Raw genomic sequence first — 19,480 nt, forward strand, 5'->3', positions numbered from 1 at the left:
GTGGTGGGGGAGGTATTCCGTTGAGTTTGGCACCTACAGATCCAAGTCCATCCAAGTCAAAGCCTGACAAAGAGATTATTTAGTCTATGAATTTGTCAAACCCATCATATCAGCTCCCGGGCCTACGTACTGTGCAGGTGAAATTTTAAAGGCCTGTTCACATCAAGAATGATAACTAAAAAGAAAACATCTTGAGTTACGACTCTAACCCTTGTTCCTTTTCAAGGTAACTCTCACTGCGTCAGCGGCACTTTGGGAATGCGTATACTTTATTGTGTTTAAAGCATGTGTGTGAAATCAGTCCAGTGGCATGACGGAACATCACAGGCGGGTTGACATCAGGATCAGAAAGCTTAAAAGCGCATCTGGAATAAGCATGGCATTAGCTTCAATTAGCCATAGCAAGTTGATCACAGGAATGCAGGAAGTATGGCAGGGCGACGCAGCGTCTCATTCCTTCTATGACTCTATGACTCTGGATGGTCTGAAAGATTGTGCCCCTGGCCTGAGACGGAAGGTCCCTTCTGACCAGAATCTCCAGGTAGAGCTGTCGAGGAGGGAGACAAGGTCTGAGAACCACTCTTGGGCCAGCCAGAATGCGGCTACTGTTACTAGACTGACAATGTCCCAGCCGACTCTCTCCAGAACTCCTGGGAGCAGAGCAATCGGGGGGAAAGCATACAGATGTAGCCTCGGCTATGTCTGTACCATGGCATCCAACCCTAATGAGGCTGGATGCATAGAACCAGAGTGGACAGTTTGTCATATCTTGAGACACAAACAAATCCACTTCCGCCTGGGCGAACACCCTCCATATGAGCTCCACAACCTCTGGGTGAAGTCTCCATTCCCCGGGCCTCAGCCCCTATCTCAGCAGGATATCTGCTCCCTGGTTTTAGGACACAGGAATGTAAAAAGCTGCTTTCCCTGGGACCACAGGAGAATCTGGCAGACCAGTTTATATAGTGGGTGCGACCTCAGACTCCCATGATGGTTTATGTAAAAGACCACCGATGTGTTGTCTGTCCGAACAAGCACATGATAGCCCCTCAGGTCTTGGAGGAAGTGCTTAAATGCTTGAAAGACAACCATCATTTCCAGGCAATTTATGTGCCACTGGAGATGATGGCCCCTCCATTGACCCTGAGATGAATGACCTTCCATGACCTTGAAGGGTGCATCCGTCCTAAGTGTTACGCGATGACAAGGATCCCCCAACACAGGACCTTAGGATAAGAACCAAGGCACATATCTCTGGTACAAAGGCATCTGCATGTAACCTTGATCATGCTGAATGGGTTGCCCTTCGGGGAAGCCCTTGGTTTTGAGCCACCACTACAGGGGTCTTTTGTACAGCAGGCCAAAAGGTATCACGCTGGATGCAGCTGACATCAGACCCAACAGCCTCTACAAATTTTCAGTGATTGGCCTAGTTTTATTTCTTTCACTGCCGCTAGGATCGTACCAATACGAGTGAGTGAGTGATAGACATGCCTGCATCATACCACGTCTAGAAAAGTAGTTTTCTGTACTGGAGAAAGCACACTCTTCTTGGCGTTCAGCCTTAACCCCAATACTCTCATATAGGCGAGGATGACATCTTGATGCTGAACCACCGCTCCTTCGATTGAGTTAGTAGCAGCCAATCGTTTGTATAATTTAGTATGTGAATGCCCAGGAGTCTCAACAGAGCTGCAGCTGCATCCACGCATTTCAGTGTGGGGTGATAAAACTAGACTGAAAGGAAGAACCTGGTATTAGTATGCTTTGCCCTGAAAGCAAACCTCAGGAACTTCCTGTGTTGTAGAAGAATAGATATGTGGAAGCTTGTGACAAACCAGTCCTCAGACCTGATTTAAGACACAATCTGTTTCATGTCAGCATCTCTAACTTGAGATATTTTGACAGAACGATTATGTTGGCCTATCCCTATCTTTCTTCAGAACGATGAAGTACAGGATGTTGAACCTGAATGCTCTTTTGGGTGGAGGAACACGTTCTATGGCCTCTATGCTTACGAAAGTTTTATACTTATTGTTCTGTTACCAGAGCCTGCTCGGGGCCGACCACTGTGGGAATGACCCAGTGAATCGAGGCGGGTGAGAACCAAACTGGATTCTGTAGCCTCTTTCTATGGTATGCAGGACCCATTGAGACATATTCAGCAGAAGTTTCCATGCAGAAAGTCTACTAAGGGAACCAGTCTGACTGGCCTCTGGTGTAGCCAACTCGACACCCTGAAGTGGATGACTGTCAGGTAACAACTGAGCTGATTCCTCTGAAGCCCTCCTCAGAGGGAGCAAGCCTCCCAATACCTCAATGCTCCCGGACAGATGATGTGACATGAACTTGCTGGAAACCGCTGTGCCCCAAAACACAGAGAGTGGCGGGGTTGGCAGCACGGCCTCTTAAGGGCACAGAGGAGTAATGGGCACCATATAATTACGAGGGAGCCATTACCCCACGTAGGGGCCTTCCCTCTGAAGTCCAGCACTTCTGTCATCAGCACTTCTGTCATCAGGACTTCTCTTTGGCCCTGACGGCTGGGGCTGCTCCCACCCAGCAGCCCCAGAAACCTGAGTCTTGTGAGGGAGATATTCCAGGTGTCTTGTAATGCACTAAGTCAGCCACCTCAAGAGCTGACCGTGCATGCTCCTCTCCCAAACAAACCACGCACAAATCATGTGTCTCCTTGTCTGTTATGTATTAAGGCCAGGAAAGAACACACAATTTAAATGCATGCTTTTGTAACTTGGACAAACAACAATAAATAAGACAGACAATTCATACAGAGCGCTTGCTGAGGCACAGACTCTAATGCCGGTCATTCCGGATGCACTTTTAAGCTTCCTGGTCCTGACATCAACGTTCCGTCCCGCCGTTAACCCGATTACACAGACCTGCTTCAGACACAATCACGTAGAGGCATTCACAAAGCATTATTGACACAGTGCGAGTTACCTCGAAAGGGAAATATTTTAGCATCCACACCAATGCACAATATCGTTCTGTTTATTATACTTTTCAGCCCACAACCCCCAAAATAACGATGCCAGTGACTTGCGACCCCCACTATCCTAGGAGGTGGTTAAAGTATACAAACGTTGTGCGCAATACACATGCTCTAACATCTGTTTCACACATACTCTGTTTACAGTGTTTTTGCCTGTTTTTATCTATTTTAAATTTAATTTAAAATGTTTGTGATTTTAACATAAAGCTTATGTTTAAATGTTTTGCCACTTGCATGAGCAACATAATATAAATATGAAGTATTACTATACATAAATATAAAGTAATTAAATTATTAAAATGTAGTGCATTTAAATGTGACATCTATGAAATAGGCTATTGTGGCGAGGGGGGCGTGGTTCAGCGAGGTCTGCAACCGGAGAGAATAGCGGGAGACGCTTGGTAAGTGAGTGGGTTGAATACAAATCACGAACACCTGTTTCTCATTCCAGTGATGAAACGCCGTGAGAAGCAGGAGTGTGTGAGAGAGAGGGGAACTGCTGACTGAGTCGTGTCGAGGTTTTGGAGTGAAGCCCTTGTGGATTGTGTGTGCCGGACTTGGAGGGAGGCCCTTATGGATGGTGTGTACCGAGCCTGGAGTGAAGCCCTTTGTGGATTGTTTGTTTTTGTTGTTGTGCGCTGCACAGTCTTTCTGTTGAACCCTTTTGAAGGTTGATGAAGTCTCAGTCAGCAGTTGTTCGTCGACCCTGTCCTCTTCCTTCCCCCAACTACGAACTGAACTGTGTTACAGCTATATTGTATACAAAGAGAATCGCAATGCTGACACGCCATGTTCAATAACAACTTTTGGATTTGAAATAAAAATAAGTAAATTTTTGTGTTTGTAATAAAAAGCCACGAATCAGTTGCGCACTGCAAATGCAGCATTCGTGAAAGCACAATAGCGCGTGCTGCGTCATACTGTAAAGACATGACGGTGGTGCTTCTCCGCTCTCCTCTGCTGACCTCCCTGCATTGTCTTTCATTTAGACAAAAATATAAAGCCTAAAGAATTATCTACGTGCACATGTCTGAATGTTTAACATGGTGCTGTAAACTGACCATGCTGTTGCTAATATGCTGTTAATCTGTCGTAATCACCTCAGGAGTCACGGTTGAGGGGAAGGAAAATCGAAAGGTTGATGGCTTTTTTATTTGCAGGTTTTTTTATTTTATTTTAATTTAACTACTATTTTTAGTATTTTGTTACAATTATTTATAAAATATGCTATTTCTAATCATTTAAAAAATCATTATTTTTTATTATTTCTTGAAATCATCCTGGGAGAGGTCGCGACCCCTACTTTGGGAACCACTGCTCTAGAGTCCAGTGGCGGCGTGCTTTACACCACTGCATCTGACGCTTTGCATTGCACTTGGTGATGTAAGGCTTGGATGCAGCTGCTCGGCCATGGAAACCCATTCCATGAAGCTCTCTACGCACTGTTCTTGAGCTAAAGGCCACTCAAAGTTTGGAGGTCTGACTTGGCACACTGTGTGACTCAGCATGTGCTGACCCCGCTCTGTGATTTGTACGTGGTCTAACACTTTGTGGCTGAGTTGCTGTTATTTCCAATTGCTTCCACTTTGTTATGATACCACTAACAGTTGACTGGAAATTTAGTAGTGAGGAAATTTCACGAATTTCACGGTACCACGCTTGAATTCACTGAGCTCCTGAGAGCGACTCGTTCTTTCACAAATGTTTGTAGAAGCACTCTGCATGCCTAGGTGCTTGATTTTATATTCCTGTGGCCACCAATCATTCCAGTGATTGGAACACCTGAATTCAATGATTTGGAGGGGTGTCCCAATACTTTTGGCAAAATAGTGTATATTAATTAAAATATTAAAAATATGCATAATTTGCTTTTTTTGTAATAATTCTGCATTACAGTTTAAAATGATACCTTTTATGCATGAACTTGTAGCATCTCATATCATACCACACAGCCATGTCATGTAAAGTACAAATCGCTAAAATATCTTATGATTATTACTATAGATTAATTTAGGCCTCACAAAGTTCCTTATTTTGATTTCTCTAACACAGATTATGATCCGTGCAATAGCTACAACATACTCGACAACCAGTGGAGAAGCATAATCATTTACTGGTATACAGACGGATATGTGAATAGACATGATGACGCTCGTGTAGAATGGGATGGCTGGTATCGACTCTTCATTAATGGATCAAGTGCTCAGATGCCTGAATGGTGTGTGTCTTACATGTCATGTGGAGGTTTTAGTTCTCTGTATCTTGGTGACTCTCATCCTCGGCTAGAAGATGGAGTTGTTACTCGTGAAATTTAAATTTAAATTCTCCCGTAATGATCAGTGCAGTCGCTACAGATCCCCCAATCCAAGGCAAAGCTTGTCCTGGAAATTATTATGTCTACAAGTTTACCAGGCCGACTCTTCCAATCCCAGCTCTTGTATATTGTGCAGGTACATTCATTCATCTTTTTATTTGACATGATTATTGTAAATTGTATTATAGATTTTCACATGATTAGCTGTGCAGACCTGTTAAAGTTTATTTTCTGTATGGATGCATTTAATCTTCACTATATAAAGCTCTTCTTTTTTATCAACAGTACCCGTCTCCATCCCAAGTGTTGACCCCTGCTACAGCTATACCAGTCTGGATGAGCCTCGGAGAGCCACTGACAACTCTTACTATAATAACTACTTGGGCATGTGTGATTCTAATGTGGAGTGGAATGGCTGGTACAGGCTGTACTACAATGGTCAAAATGCTCAGATGCCAGAATCATGTGTTAATCAAGGCATGTGTGGCACTAGTGACCCACTGTGGCTCAACATATCTCACCCACAGCTGGAAGATGGAGTGGTCACCCGTCAGGTCTGTGTCTCATCATGGAATGGCTGCTGTACTTACGCTTCCCACGCTATAAGATTCAAAGCATGTCCAGGAAATTACTATGTTTATGAGTTTGTCAAGCCAATATTTTGTGGAGCTTACTGTGTAGGTAGGAGAGGGTTTTTTTAATTTTACATGCATCCAAGCTCTAAAAAGTTCCTGTTTTAAGTGAACATAAAAAGTTGAGAAAGAAAACGCATGTTTAACAGTATAATAGATCCGTGCGCAGAGTGTTGTAGTACTCAAGACTCAGACTCGGTCTCGAGACCATATTGTAGCGGTCTTGGTCTTGTCATGGACTCGTGTGCATATTGACTCGGAATTGACTCGTACTCAAACATATTTGACTCGGACTCATTCCCAAGACTACTCGAGTCCCATTCAAAATATTTCATGACTATTACAGTATGTTAATGTTTTGGGGCAAATAGCGATGATAATATTGTGGTCAATAAAACAAAATGCATTTAAATTATAATTAACATGACAATGTGTACAATAGTAACAAATTGCTCAAAAGTCGGAAAATTCCAATTATTTTTACATATCCATCAGTGTGAGGCTTTGCCATAACGCGTTGCTATGGGTTCCACAGTCTGTCTCCAGCTATATATGGTTCATTCTCTGAGTGTTTATGGCTCAACGGAAGAAAAAAATAAACCAAACAATTTTTTAAAACTTTTTTTCCCCCATCAATAATCAAAGCTAGTGCGTCGATTTAATTAAAAGATCTATTATATATTTTAAAATATGACATAAATCACCATTTTATAAATGAAATTGCATCGCTGACAAAATGGATGTTAACTGACTACAAAGCCAAAAGTCGCATTAATGGTAAGTAGTGTTCAATTCATTTAGTGTTGATACCGTTTACTATTTGATGAAACTGTCAGTATCATAGTTAATGAAGCCCAAGTGCCACCTACAGGCCTATTATGTTAAGTGTAGGCTGGCGAAATGGTGACGTGTAAGGACTTTATTATATTACCATTTTTATAATTATTAGCTTATGTGGCATTATGAAATAGGTCTCTTATGCTTATCAAGCCTGCATTTAACTAATCAAAAACAGCTAACTTTATTCTGGGGACACCGAGGTCACAGAAAATTAATCTTTCTTTCAGCTGTGTTTATCCTCAAACACTTTCCACGAATGTGGAAATAAACCCACTGGAGAGGTGGGAATCTTTTAACTAGAAAAAACTAATGCACAGTATAAAAATTAGTAAATATAGCTTTTGTCTACAACCATACCAAATTAATTATTTAATCATTTACATTAATTGGTATATTCTACATCTTATTTTACTCAAGCTGATGTGATACAACAACAAAGGCAATCAAATTTATGTTTATTCAAATCATGAAAATGCCTTAGCTCAATAACATCTTAAAAATGAACACACTTATTTTGCAGCTTAAGGAAATATTTCTATAAAAGGCAGAAAGAAAGATGATTTGGTCAATGAACAAGGCACAATATAAGAAATAAACTTAGTCATATCTCAGTGAGGGATTGACATGAAGACATCAACTTGATGTTCATTTTGATATTTTTAACAATCTTATGTTGTTGTTGATTAAACAGGATATAATGTTATAGAGTGACACAATCCCATTAGGGTTAGCATTCAAATTGATTTACAATTAAAACAACATTCCCAAGAAAATATGTTTATCTTTAAACATTTAAATTAAAGAAAGACAGACAGACAGACCTAGAATATTTCTGAATAGATTTTTGTCACTGTATATTAAATCATGAATGATGTGGACATGAAAATGCAAGAATAACCCAATAGTTAATTAAGTTTGAAGAAATGCAGTTTTATTATATATGCTTTTTTTTTTTTTTTTTTTTTTTTTTTAATAATAATTTGCTTTCATTAATAACTAAGAGAAAAATTTGTTTTTTCCCCCCTCCTACCATATCTTTTTTTTTTTTTTTTTTTTTTTAACACTTTACAATAAGTACTGCATTTTTAGGGTGAATGGTAATACACATTATGCATTTTAGTATTTTGTAGGTTGTGATAAAACTGTTTCAATCGATCTGCTGGTGTTTTTTTTTCCCCCTGTCTTTGCTCTGCATTGTATAAAAATGACAACAAACCTGATTAGTTTGAGTAAACAAAAAAGGTCAAGGAAGGTTGAAGCTGATTCGATACAATTCAAATGCTGACGTCATTTTTATTTATATGATTGATACCTATTGAATATAGAACACTCGTTCCTCCCTTGGTAAACCAGTAAATATAGTGTTCATTTCCTTATTCTCCAAGAACAGACTTGATTCATTACTACGATCAACCCATGAGACATGCTTGTCTTATAAACCGTGTTCTACCCATACTATTATCAAACATGTATGACAAATTGTCTCATATGATGAGGTAGACATTAAATGTGGCATGCAAACATTTGCCCGTTTAGCCTAATTTTATGTGTTCTATGCAGTCTTTGTATATCAAGTTCCATGATTATTATTAGTCACTGTTTCTCTTTGCTTTTCCTCTTTGACGATACCAAACGGCGCTCTACCTTGACAGTATTACGTATTAGATACCTACTCATCTGCCTAATTTTAACCTTCCTATACTGTAGCATGCCATTTCCCAGCTGCTTTAAAATAAATTAGTGTTTACTTTAATGTTTAAGTTTGAGTTGTAGTTGCAATCAAGATGCATTCATATGTATTTATACTGTTGTAATGTTGCAAGTTTGCACATCTCACAAACTTAATCTTACTTGACTATACATTCCTCCCAGGGAATTAATTAATTAATGGTCTAACACAAGAATTATTAAAACACACAATTAACACATTGTTTTTACTTCCTGTAGTTTAAACAGTAGAGCACAGCACGAACAATGCCAAGGTCATGCATTTGACTCCAATGGAAAGCAAAAAGTCACTATGGATAAAAGCATCTGCCAAATGCATATGTATCTAAATATAATTTTTAAATTATTAAGCATGGATCTTGGTCTCTCACAGTATTTTAAGGTACTATTTTTTTATGTTTTTGTAAACCTGTTTGGAAAAAAAGCTAAATAAAAGAAACTGACTCACTGTTACTCAATTTCCATTGATCTATTCAAACACAGAGTGGAACAATGTCTTTCTATAGGTGTATGCAAAGAAACAATCAGTTCATTCATAGTGAAAATTGTGACATATTGTGTCACATGAAAAATTAATCTGGTTTAAGCTATGTTGATAAATTACTTCTAGTTCCCTGTAATGATCCACCCACAGTTATTAAAGGCACTGATAAGATTGTGAGATCTGCAGTTCAGCATCACTTTATTGAGCTACTGAAGAAATAATCTCCCCGAGTTTGAGCATCTGACCTCAGGTAAAGATATTTCTCTTCTTTTGATCTCATTGTGCTTGAATTCGCTTTTAATGGATTGGCTTTTGATTTGATCTAAATTCATGTAAATATCTGTGAAAATTATCATTTAAGCTGTTTTTACAAATATGCACAATAAAGAATAAAATTAACTAAATAAATAAGAAACATGTTTTAATATTTCTGTATGTTGTATGTGTGTGTGCAGGTGCGGTTCGTCACAATGATTAATGGTGTTTTATAATCTCTCTGTAAAATAACCAAATATCTTCCCAATATTAATTCTATATTTTGTATTTAACAGGTGAAATAACCAATGGACAAACAACAACAGGTACAATGATTCTTTCACATAAACTAATCTTTAGTTCCTAAATCTACTAATCTTTAAATGTTTAAATGTGCAAAAAAAAATCCCTTACCAGATCTGTACAGCATAAGCACAGATGTGGTCACATCATGCCTTGTACCTTTAGCTAATGCTGCCATTCTTGACTCTTGAGTCCTTCAATTCCTTATTAGGCAATAATAATTATAATATGAAGCATTTGAACTGTGATCTATTAGGCTACATAATTTCGAGAAATATAATTATATGGGCAGATCAGCACGTTCGGGGAAGAGTAGTGTTGCTTCCGACTTCAGTAATATTTTATGTAGTGGTGAAATTACAAACAAGACATACACATTCTGAAACATGAAATTAAATGAAGAACCTGGAATTTTTTTTAATCATTAATTGCTTTCTTTCATTTTCAACTTACACTTTTGTGAAGGCTCCCTTGCCTCTCCTGACAAGCCATCAGTATTTTTAGAAAACAAATACTTGCTGTACAAATACAAACAAATGCTACTATAACAAGCCTAATGCTGAAATAATCTACAATCGAACAAGAATAAGGAAAATACTGAGGAAGAATACCACTTTTTGCAGTGCAGTGAATGCGTATGTATCACCACAGGATTGTCTGTTTTTTGTTTGTACTTATTCTTTCAGAACTTACAACGTCCATCTCTGATCCATGCTATGATTATCACACTCTTGATGAATACTGGAGAGATATACGGCAAAAACAAGTTTATGGATATGATGACACTCTTGTTGAATGGAGTGGCTGGTATCGGCTGTATTTGAATGGAGAAAGTGCCCAGATGTCTGAGTGGTGTTTGAGTGATGTGAGATGTGGTGGTGAAACTGCACTGTACCTCAACGGTTCTCATCCTACACTTGAGGATGGAGTGGTGACCCGTGAAGTCCTGGGAAAACAGGCACTGTCCAACCAGTGTGGTGATTACAGATCTACGTCCATTCAAGTCAAAGCCTGCCCAGGAGATTATTACGTCTATGAATTTGTCAAACCCATCATATCAGCCTCAAGACCTACATATTGTGCAGGTACGATTTAAAATTTTTAAAGGCTCATTCACACAAACACATAACTATTAAGGTAACTAATGATAACTGTATTAATTATAATGATTAACTGTCTCCAAATACAAACCCGATTCCAAAAAAGTTGGGACACTGTACAAATTGCGAATAAAAAAGGAATGCAATAATTTACAAATCTCATAAACTTATATTTTATTCACAATAGAATATAGATAACATATCAAATGTTGAAAGTGAGACACTTTGAAATGTCATGCCAAATATTGGCTCATTTTGGATTTCATGGGAGCTACACATTCCAAAAAAGTTGGGACAGGTAGCAATAAGTGGCCGGAAAAGTTAAATGTACATATGAGGAACAGCTGGAGGACCAAATTTGCAACTTATTAGGTCAATTGGCAACATGATTGGGTATAAAAAGAGCCTCTCAGAGTGGCAGTGTCTCACAGAAGTCAAGATGGGCAGAGGATCACCAATTCTCCCAATGCTGCGGCCAAAAATAGTGGAGCACTATCAGAAAGGAGTTTCTCAGAGAAAAATTGCAAAGAGTTTGAAGTTATCATCATCTACAGTGCATAATATCATCCAAAGATTCAGAGAATCTGGAACAATCTCTGTGCGTAAGGGTCAAGGCCGGAAAACCATACTGGATGCCCGTGATCTTCGGGCCCTTAGACGGCACTGCATCACAGGAATGCTGCTGTAATGGAAATCACAACATGGGCTCAGGAATACTTCCAGAAAACATTGTCAGTGAACACAATCCACCGTGCCATTTGCCGTTGCCGGCTAAAACTCTATAAGTTAAAAAAGAAGCCATATCTAAACACGATCCAGAAGCGCAGACGTTTTCTCTGGGCAAAGGCTCATTAAAATGGACTGTGGCAAAGTGGAAAACTGTTCTATGGTCAGACGAATGAAAATTTGAAGTTCTTTTTGGAAAACTGGGACGCCATGTCATCCGGACTAAAGAGGACAAGGACAACCCAAGTTGTTATCAGCGCTCAGTTCAGAAGCCTGCATCTCTGATGGTATGGGGTTGCATGAGTGCGTGTGGCATGGGCAGCTTACACATCTGGAAAGGCACCATCAATGCTGAAAGGTATATCCAAGTTCTAGAACAACATATGCTCCCATCCAGATGTCGTCTCTTTCAGGGAAGACCTTGCATTTTCCAGCATGAATTACAACATCATGGCTGCGTAGGAGGAGGATCCGGGTACTGAAATGGCCAGCCTGCAGTCCAGATCTTTCACCCATAGAAAACATTTGGCGCATCATAAAGAGGAAGATGCGACAAAGAAGACCTAAGACAGTTGAGCAACTAGAAGCCTGTATTAGACAAGAATGGGACAACATTCCTATTCCTAAACTTGAGCAACTTGTTTCCTCAGTCCCCAGACATTTGCAGACTGTTATAAAAAGAAGAGGGGATGCCACACAGTGGTAAACATGGCCTTGTCCCAACTTTTTTGAGATGTGTTGATGCCATGAAATTTAAAATCAACTTATTTTTTCCTTTAAATGATACATTTTCGTAGTTTAAACATTTGATATGTCATCTATGTTGTATTCTGAATAAAATATTGAAATTTGAAACTTCCACATCATTGCATTCTGTTTTTATTTACAATTTGTACAGTGTCCCAACTTTTTTTGGAATCAGGTTTGTAGTACAGTTGAGTACACTTAGATGTGCTTAAGATTATCTTAAGAAGTACTAAAGAAGAATTTTAGTATATCAAGTACAAAATTAGTGAGTGAAAATAGAGCACTTTAAGTACATTATGGAAGTGTACTTTTTTCACCTGGGTACGAATACTGCATTAACAGTCACATCTGTTACGGTAAACCTTTATTTTTGCATGATGCTACAGTATAAGTAAGTGTACACTGGTCAACGCAAGATAAACCAATTGAGGAACATCTAAGGGTGGTGTTTGAAAAATCAATGTTACGACCACGTTTAATTTTTACTCATCAAAATAAGTTGAGCAGTTTTTTGTACAAGATTCAACCCATTTTTTTAAAGGCAGTTTAATGTAATTTAAGTTGAAATTACTTAAGGAAATTTACTCTAGGCTATTTAAAAATGTAAGGCAGCAACCTTTTTTTTTTTTTACAGTCTGACACATATGTCTGTTTATTTTGAACTGTGTTTGATTTTCATTGGTTCCTTTGTTCAGTTTCCCACCACTCCTTATTTGTCATGGTCACCTTAATTATGATTATTGTTTACCAGCCGTGTTTAGTTAATTACTCTTATTTAGTCCTTTTCTCCTTGTATTTAAGCCCTCTGTTTCAGTTAGTCCCTTGTCTTCCGTTGTATGTTCAAGGTGTTTTTTGGTTGGCAATTTCTTCTAGCCATTCTCCTGTTTATGTTGTTTAATGAATTAATAGTTCTCTTTGAAGATTTCCTTCGTTGTGCGCTTCATATTAGCCACACACCGTGACATCAACATTTAATTGTTTAATTTAAAATATCAGCAAATAGGCTTTTTATTTATGATTCTGTCACTATTACATCAGTATAGCTGCTCAGCTCATCTGTGATGTGCCACCAGATGTGCCAATAAGCATAGCGACGTATCATTGGCTTCTGTGCATCAGATGAGTTTGTTCATTCTTCTGTAAATTTTTAAATAAATTAGCTGGCTTACCAGTAAACTCAACTATTAAATGCTGACTGTTTCGATAAGTTCGTTACAACATGTAACAAATAAAATTCTCTTTGGAATCTATTGTATGGAAATTGATAAACTGCTTTGGTCTGACAGCATCCGTTAAATGAAGAATATAATGTTGCTTTGCTTTCTCTTTTTTCTTCCTGAATCTAATAATAATAAAAAAAAAAATTGGTTGAAAAAAACAAACAAACAAACAAACAAACAAACAAAAAGGCCTCTGGTCAGAATATTATATATATATATATATATATATATATTATATATATATATATATATATATATATATACACACACACACACACACACACACACACACACACACACACACACACACACACACACACAGTGGGTACGGAAAGTATTCAGACCCCCTTAAATTTTTCACTCTTTGTTATATTGCAGCCATTTGCTAAAATCATTTGTTCATTTTTTTCCTCAATGTACACACAGTACCCCATATTGACAGAAAAACACAGAATTGTTGACATTTTTACAGATTTATTAAAAAAGAAAAACTGAAATATCACATGGTCCTAAGTATTCAGACCCTTTGCTGTGACACTCATATATTTAACTCAGGTGCTGTCCATTTCTTCTGATCATCCTTGAGATGATCAGAACACCTTCATTTGAGTCCAGTTGTGTTTGATTATACTGATTGGACTTGATTAGGAAAGCCACACACCTGTCTATAAAAGACCTTACAGCTCACAGTGCATGTCAGAGCAAATGAGAATCATGAGGTCAAAGGAACTGCCTGAAGAGCTCAGAGACAGAATTGTGGCAAGGCACAGATCTGGCCAAGGTTACAAAAAAAATTCTGCTGCACTTAAGGTTCCTAAGAGCACAGTGGCCTCCATAATCCTTAAATGGAAGACGTTTGGGATGACCAGAACCCTTCCTAGAGCTGGTCGTCTGGCCAAACTGAGCTATTGGGGGAGAAGAGCCTTGGTAAGAGAGGTAAAGAAGAACCCAAAGATCACTGTGGCTGAGCTCCAGAGATGCAGTCGGGAGATGGGAGAAAGTTGTAGAAAGTCAACCATCACTGCAGCCCTCCACCAGTCGGGTCTTTATGGCAGAGTGGCCCGACGGAAGCCTGTCCTTAGTGCAAGACACATGAAAGCCTGCATGGAGTTTGCCAAGTTGGTGAGAAATAAGATTCTCTGGTCTGATGAGACCAAGATAGAACTTTTTGGCCTTAATTCTAAGCAGTATGTGTGGAGAAAACCAGGCACTGCTCATCACCTTTCCAATACAGTCCCAACAGTGAAGCATGGTGGTGGCAGCATCATTCTGTGGGGGTGTTTTTCAGCAGGGTCAGGACGACTGGTTGCAATCGAGGGAAAGATGAATGCGGAAAAAGTGCTCAGGACCTCAGACTGGGCCGAAGGTTTACCTTCCAACAAGACAATGACCCTAAGTACACAGCTAAAATAACGAAGTAGTGGCTTCACAACAACTCTGTGACTGTTCTTGAATGGCCCAGCCAGAGCCCTGACTTAAACCCGATTGAGCATCTCTGGAGAGACCTAAATATGGCTGTCCACCAACATTTACCATCCAACCTGACAGAACTGGAGAGGATCTGCAAGGAGGAATGGTAGAGGATCCCCAAATCCAGGTGTGAAAAACTTGTTGCATCTTTCCCAAAAAGACTTATGGCTGTATTAGATCAAAAGGGTGCTTCTACTAAATACTGAGCAAAGAGTCTGAATACTTAGGACCATGTGATATTTCAGTTTTTCTTTTTTAATAAATCTGCAAAAATGTCAACAATTCTGTGTTTTTCTGTCAATATGGTGTGCTGTGTGTACATTAATAAGGAAAAATATTAACTTAAATGATTTTAGCAAATGGCTGCAATATAACAAAGAGTGAAAAAAGGGGATCTGAATACTTTCTGTACCCACTGTGTATATATATATACACAGGAATAGGAAATTTACCATAAAAAATAAAACTAAATTATCCATCCATTCTCCTTACCGCTTCTCCTATATGAGGTCACAGGAATGCTAGAACCTATCCCAGAATATCGGGCCATTTGCAGGGCTAATTAGCTGATCTAATTGATTAAATCTTTCATGCAAATATTTAACAAAGATCTATTTTGTCCATGTCAGTTGCTTTCCAAAGCATCAGCAGTGATCCGTGCTACAACTATGAGTCTCTGGATCATCCCTGGAGAGCCAACAATGCAAGTGGAGATCACATTTGTGATGAATATTTCTCCTGGAATGGCTGGTACCGGCTTTTCTACTATGGAATGGACATCCCGATGTCAGAGACATGTGTTAGTTCATTCAGCTGCAACACGGCATTCAGTCTGTGGCTCAGCGATCCTCATCCTCAGATAGAGGATGGAGTGGTGATCAGGGAGGTCTGTGGAGGGTCTTTGAGTGGCTGCTGTGATTACAAGACAAAACCCATCAGAGTGAAAGCATGTCCAGGCAATTACTATGTGTATGAACTTGTGAATCCACTATTCTGGTGTTCAGTATACTGCACAGGTATCATGCTTTTTCCACTTTTCAACAAAGTATTTCAAGCATTTTAAAATAATATCAGTCATGGCTTAATTTCCTTTCTTTTTTTAAGATGTCAGCACCATTTCACAGGCGCTTTCCACAGTGAGTCCAGGAATAATCACTGGATCCAGCAGTAAGTTGTATACATTATTTACAGAGCGCTTGTCACACCTCTCTTCATCAATTTTCACTGGTTGCCAATATCTGCTTGCATCAAATTCGAGGCACTGATGTTTGCTTATAGAATAACCACTGGCTCTACACCTCTGCACCAATGCTACTACTACTGACTTATGTGCCCCCCTAAAAGTGTTTGTTCTGCAAGTGAATGGCACCTTATGGTGCCATCCCAAATATGCACAAAATCACTTTCACAGATCTTAACCTTAACTGTTCCCTACTGGTGGAATGACCTACCTAACTCAACCTGACTTGGGGATAGTAAGATCAGATTTCCAGATATCGGACCACCACTTCAGGCTCACCATTGGACCACCATCATATATTAAACTTGCCTAATCATTAACCTCATAAGCACTCTGACCATTTTGGGGATTTCCGCCTGGATTTGGCATACCCAAATTGAAAAGCTTCCCATACCCACATACAGTGCTCTAAATACAAAATCTTGGTGTCATTTTATAGGAAACCTTTCGATGTTACATACAACACTCCTAAAAGTGATTAAAAAAAATTATAGTATATATTGTACATAGTATACATCACCTCAGCATCACCCGTCTGCCTCCTGGAGATGATGCCAGCTACTGCTGCTGCTCACTAATCTTCAACAGATACTGAAACAAAGAAATGACTGTTTACTCACATTTTTTGCACTGTAATTATACCCATTTCTCAATATCAAAATGTAGATTTACTGAAATGGCAACTCTATTCAAGTTTGCATACTTGCAGACAGCTGTGCAGTGTGCAAATAGCCTTGCCATATCCCAAACGTATAGTTTTGACATTTTTTTGGTCAAATAAAAGTTTAATTATATTGGTTGCTGTTCTTTCAAATTTTATAATAATAATAGTTCAATCAAAAAATGAGTATAAGCATTGTAAATGCAGTAATACAGTTTATACATACCAACGCAGAGTCCTCTCCTCTCGTGCGTCCTCCCCATAGGCCTTTTTCACAAGAATCGGAAATCACGTGACGCAGGGTAAAGTTAGTTCCGCTATGCGTCTACGGCTATTAGATTGATATGCTATTTTCGCAAATATCGCTTCTTACCTTTTCTGTTTTGTCTGTTTTCCAAGTCGCTTTTGTATAATCTACAAAGAAATTATTTTCTACTGGTTTGTAGCTTGTACGGCCGCTAAGACCGTTGAATTTACCGGCAGGTGGATTATATTACCAGCTGTCATACAGTAAAGGCTACGCAGCTACTCATTCAGCAATTTCCCCGATCGTATTACGAACGACGAACATTATTTATATAATTTATTCATAAAAAAAAAAACTCCCAATATATACTTTAATGGGGGATAAAAAATCGACATACATAATATTGTCGTGAGTTTAATATGTTTTAAATATATATAGCATGTAATCTCATATGGCATCATCCCACATTCAAGCATGTTATAACTAATCCTGATCGATTAAAATGATTAAACTAAGACCTAATTAATTTCCAACACCACATTGTACAACTATCAGTCTTTGCATTAATGTTGCAACAGCACAATAATACTGTGCATAATACACACTTTAAGATGATGACGACAGGAAAATGAGTGAGAGACTGAAGTGTTTATATCATAGACTGTAAGGTTTATATCCAGAAATATCAGGGTGCGAGTGGTCCTGTTTCATGAATCAGAGGATCTTGCGTGATAAGGGAGCTTCCAGCTGATCATTTCCCCAGCACGTTGCTAAAAGCACTCTATACATCCCAATGTGCATACTATCCACCCTAAATAGCACTGAATATTACACATAGACTACTATTTACTATTTTATTACACATAGACTAGCACGTTGAGACGCAGGCACCGTCTGTACAGCACATGGAGCACGATAATGCACAGCCGCGCCAAACATACACGAAGAATAACCAGTTTAACCGCCATCACTTCAAATTGTTTATTAAATTTAGCTCTTAATGAGAGCTCTGTAGTCTCACCAATAATTTACCAAGAACGTTCAAACATTTTCATGACATTTAATTCGTAAAACGACTTTGATTCCCGAGCTGGTTCTGATCGAGGCTATCTATCACTGTAACCGGAAAAGCTTTTACACTGCGTGGATCGTTCCGGAAGCCAAAAACCCGGAAGTGTGAAATTGGCCTATTATGTCGCTGGCCGCGGCAATAATCACTTTAGTTTCGCTTTCAAAGATCTCTTTTATCGTTGCCATAGATGCTTTTCCATTGCTAGATGTGATTATCAAATTCAAAACAGTCCATAAACTATAAGTCCTCAGGAAAACTCACAAATACTTCTGTCAAGCCAGCTCACGCATCAACCAGAACTGAATGTGAGAGAGATCAGATGTCAAATTTCTCGTTTTCTGAATGGACGGTTGGCTTGATTGACATGTCCCCACGAACGCTAACTTTTGGGCATGATTTATATACCATCGACATGTCCTCAGAAAACGTTAGCATGCTTTGATCGATGGTTTGGAGATTGCGTGTTTCTTTGAGAGCGCATTTCCTGTTCTGCACATGGTGACAAAACAGTTATTTACGAACGAAAGCTCACAGAAACGTGAAAATGGTCTCATTTGAAAGAAATGTAGCTAGTTTGTAGTTTTTTTTTTTTTATACTGTTTTAGTTTGATACTGACGTAAGTAGCCCTTATCAAATGTGCAGGGGTCAATTTCTGTTTTTTTAAAACTGCGGGGGTCCTGACCCTGACCCTGACCCTCCTGTCCCCCATGGCAATGGCGTGCCTGCTTTAGCCATTTTCAAGAAACAACTGAAGATGCATCTTTTTCATCAATACTTAACCGAATAATACTAACACTTACTATTCTATTGTGTAAAAAAACAACAACAAAAAAATCAACCTTGCTGCATGTAATGTTCTAGACTAAATGGGACCAGTCACAGCTCTTACATATTGTTGCTGTTTTGTTTGTTTATAGCAGGGGTCCCCAACCCTGTTCCTGGAGATCTACCTATCTGCAAAGTTTAGCTCCAACTCTGATAAAACGCACCTGAACCAGCTAATTAAGATCTTCAAGAGCGCTTGATAATAGAGGATATACACGTGACGTCACCGTCGACCGTTAAGACTGCAGTCACGCCCACTGAGTGGCAAAATGACTGAGTGGCAGCATTGGTTTTCAGCGTTAATGCCGCAAAAAAAAAAAAACACACAAAATGCATCTGTCTAACAAAACGGGAAAGAGCTTTGCGACTGACTATACAAATAGATCTGACATAAAACCTGAGGTATATTTTTATAGACTGCTGAAAGCTACAGAAAAAAAGAAGCAAATGGATCGCTGCAGTTCGCAGAAACAGCTGGACTCCAGGCAAAGAAACATGTTTTGCAGTTATCATTTTGTGTTAAAATGTTGGATTTTGAGGTAAAATCATATACTATATTGTATTGTTATATTTTGTTTTGACAACTCATCAATTAAATATTT

General features: G+C 38.9%; 1 pseudogene; it reads left to right on the plus strand.

The window, feature by feature from the left end:
- The first annotated feature begins 376 nt into the window (after window positions 1–376).
- LOC137008293 (uncharacterized) overlaps window positions 377–19,480 on the plus strand; it is a 30,916-nt pseudogene continuing 11,812 nt past the window's right edge.

Source organism: Chanodichthys erythropterus, chromosome 19, assembly GCF_024489055.1.
Source record: "Chanodichthys erythropterus isolate Z2021 chromosome 19, ASM2448905v1, whole genome shotgun sequence".
Taxonomy (NCBI): Eukaryota; Metazoa; Chordata; class Actinopteri; order Cypriniformes; family Xenocyprididae; genus Chanodichthys; species Chanodichthys erythropterus.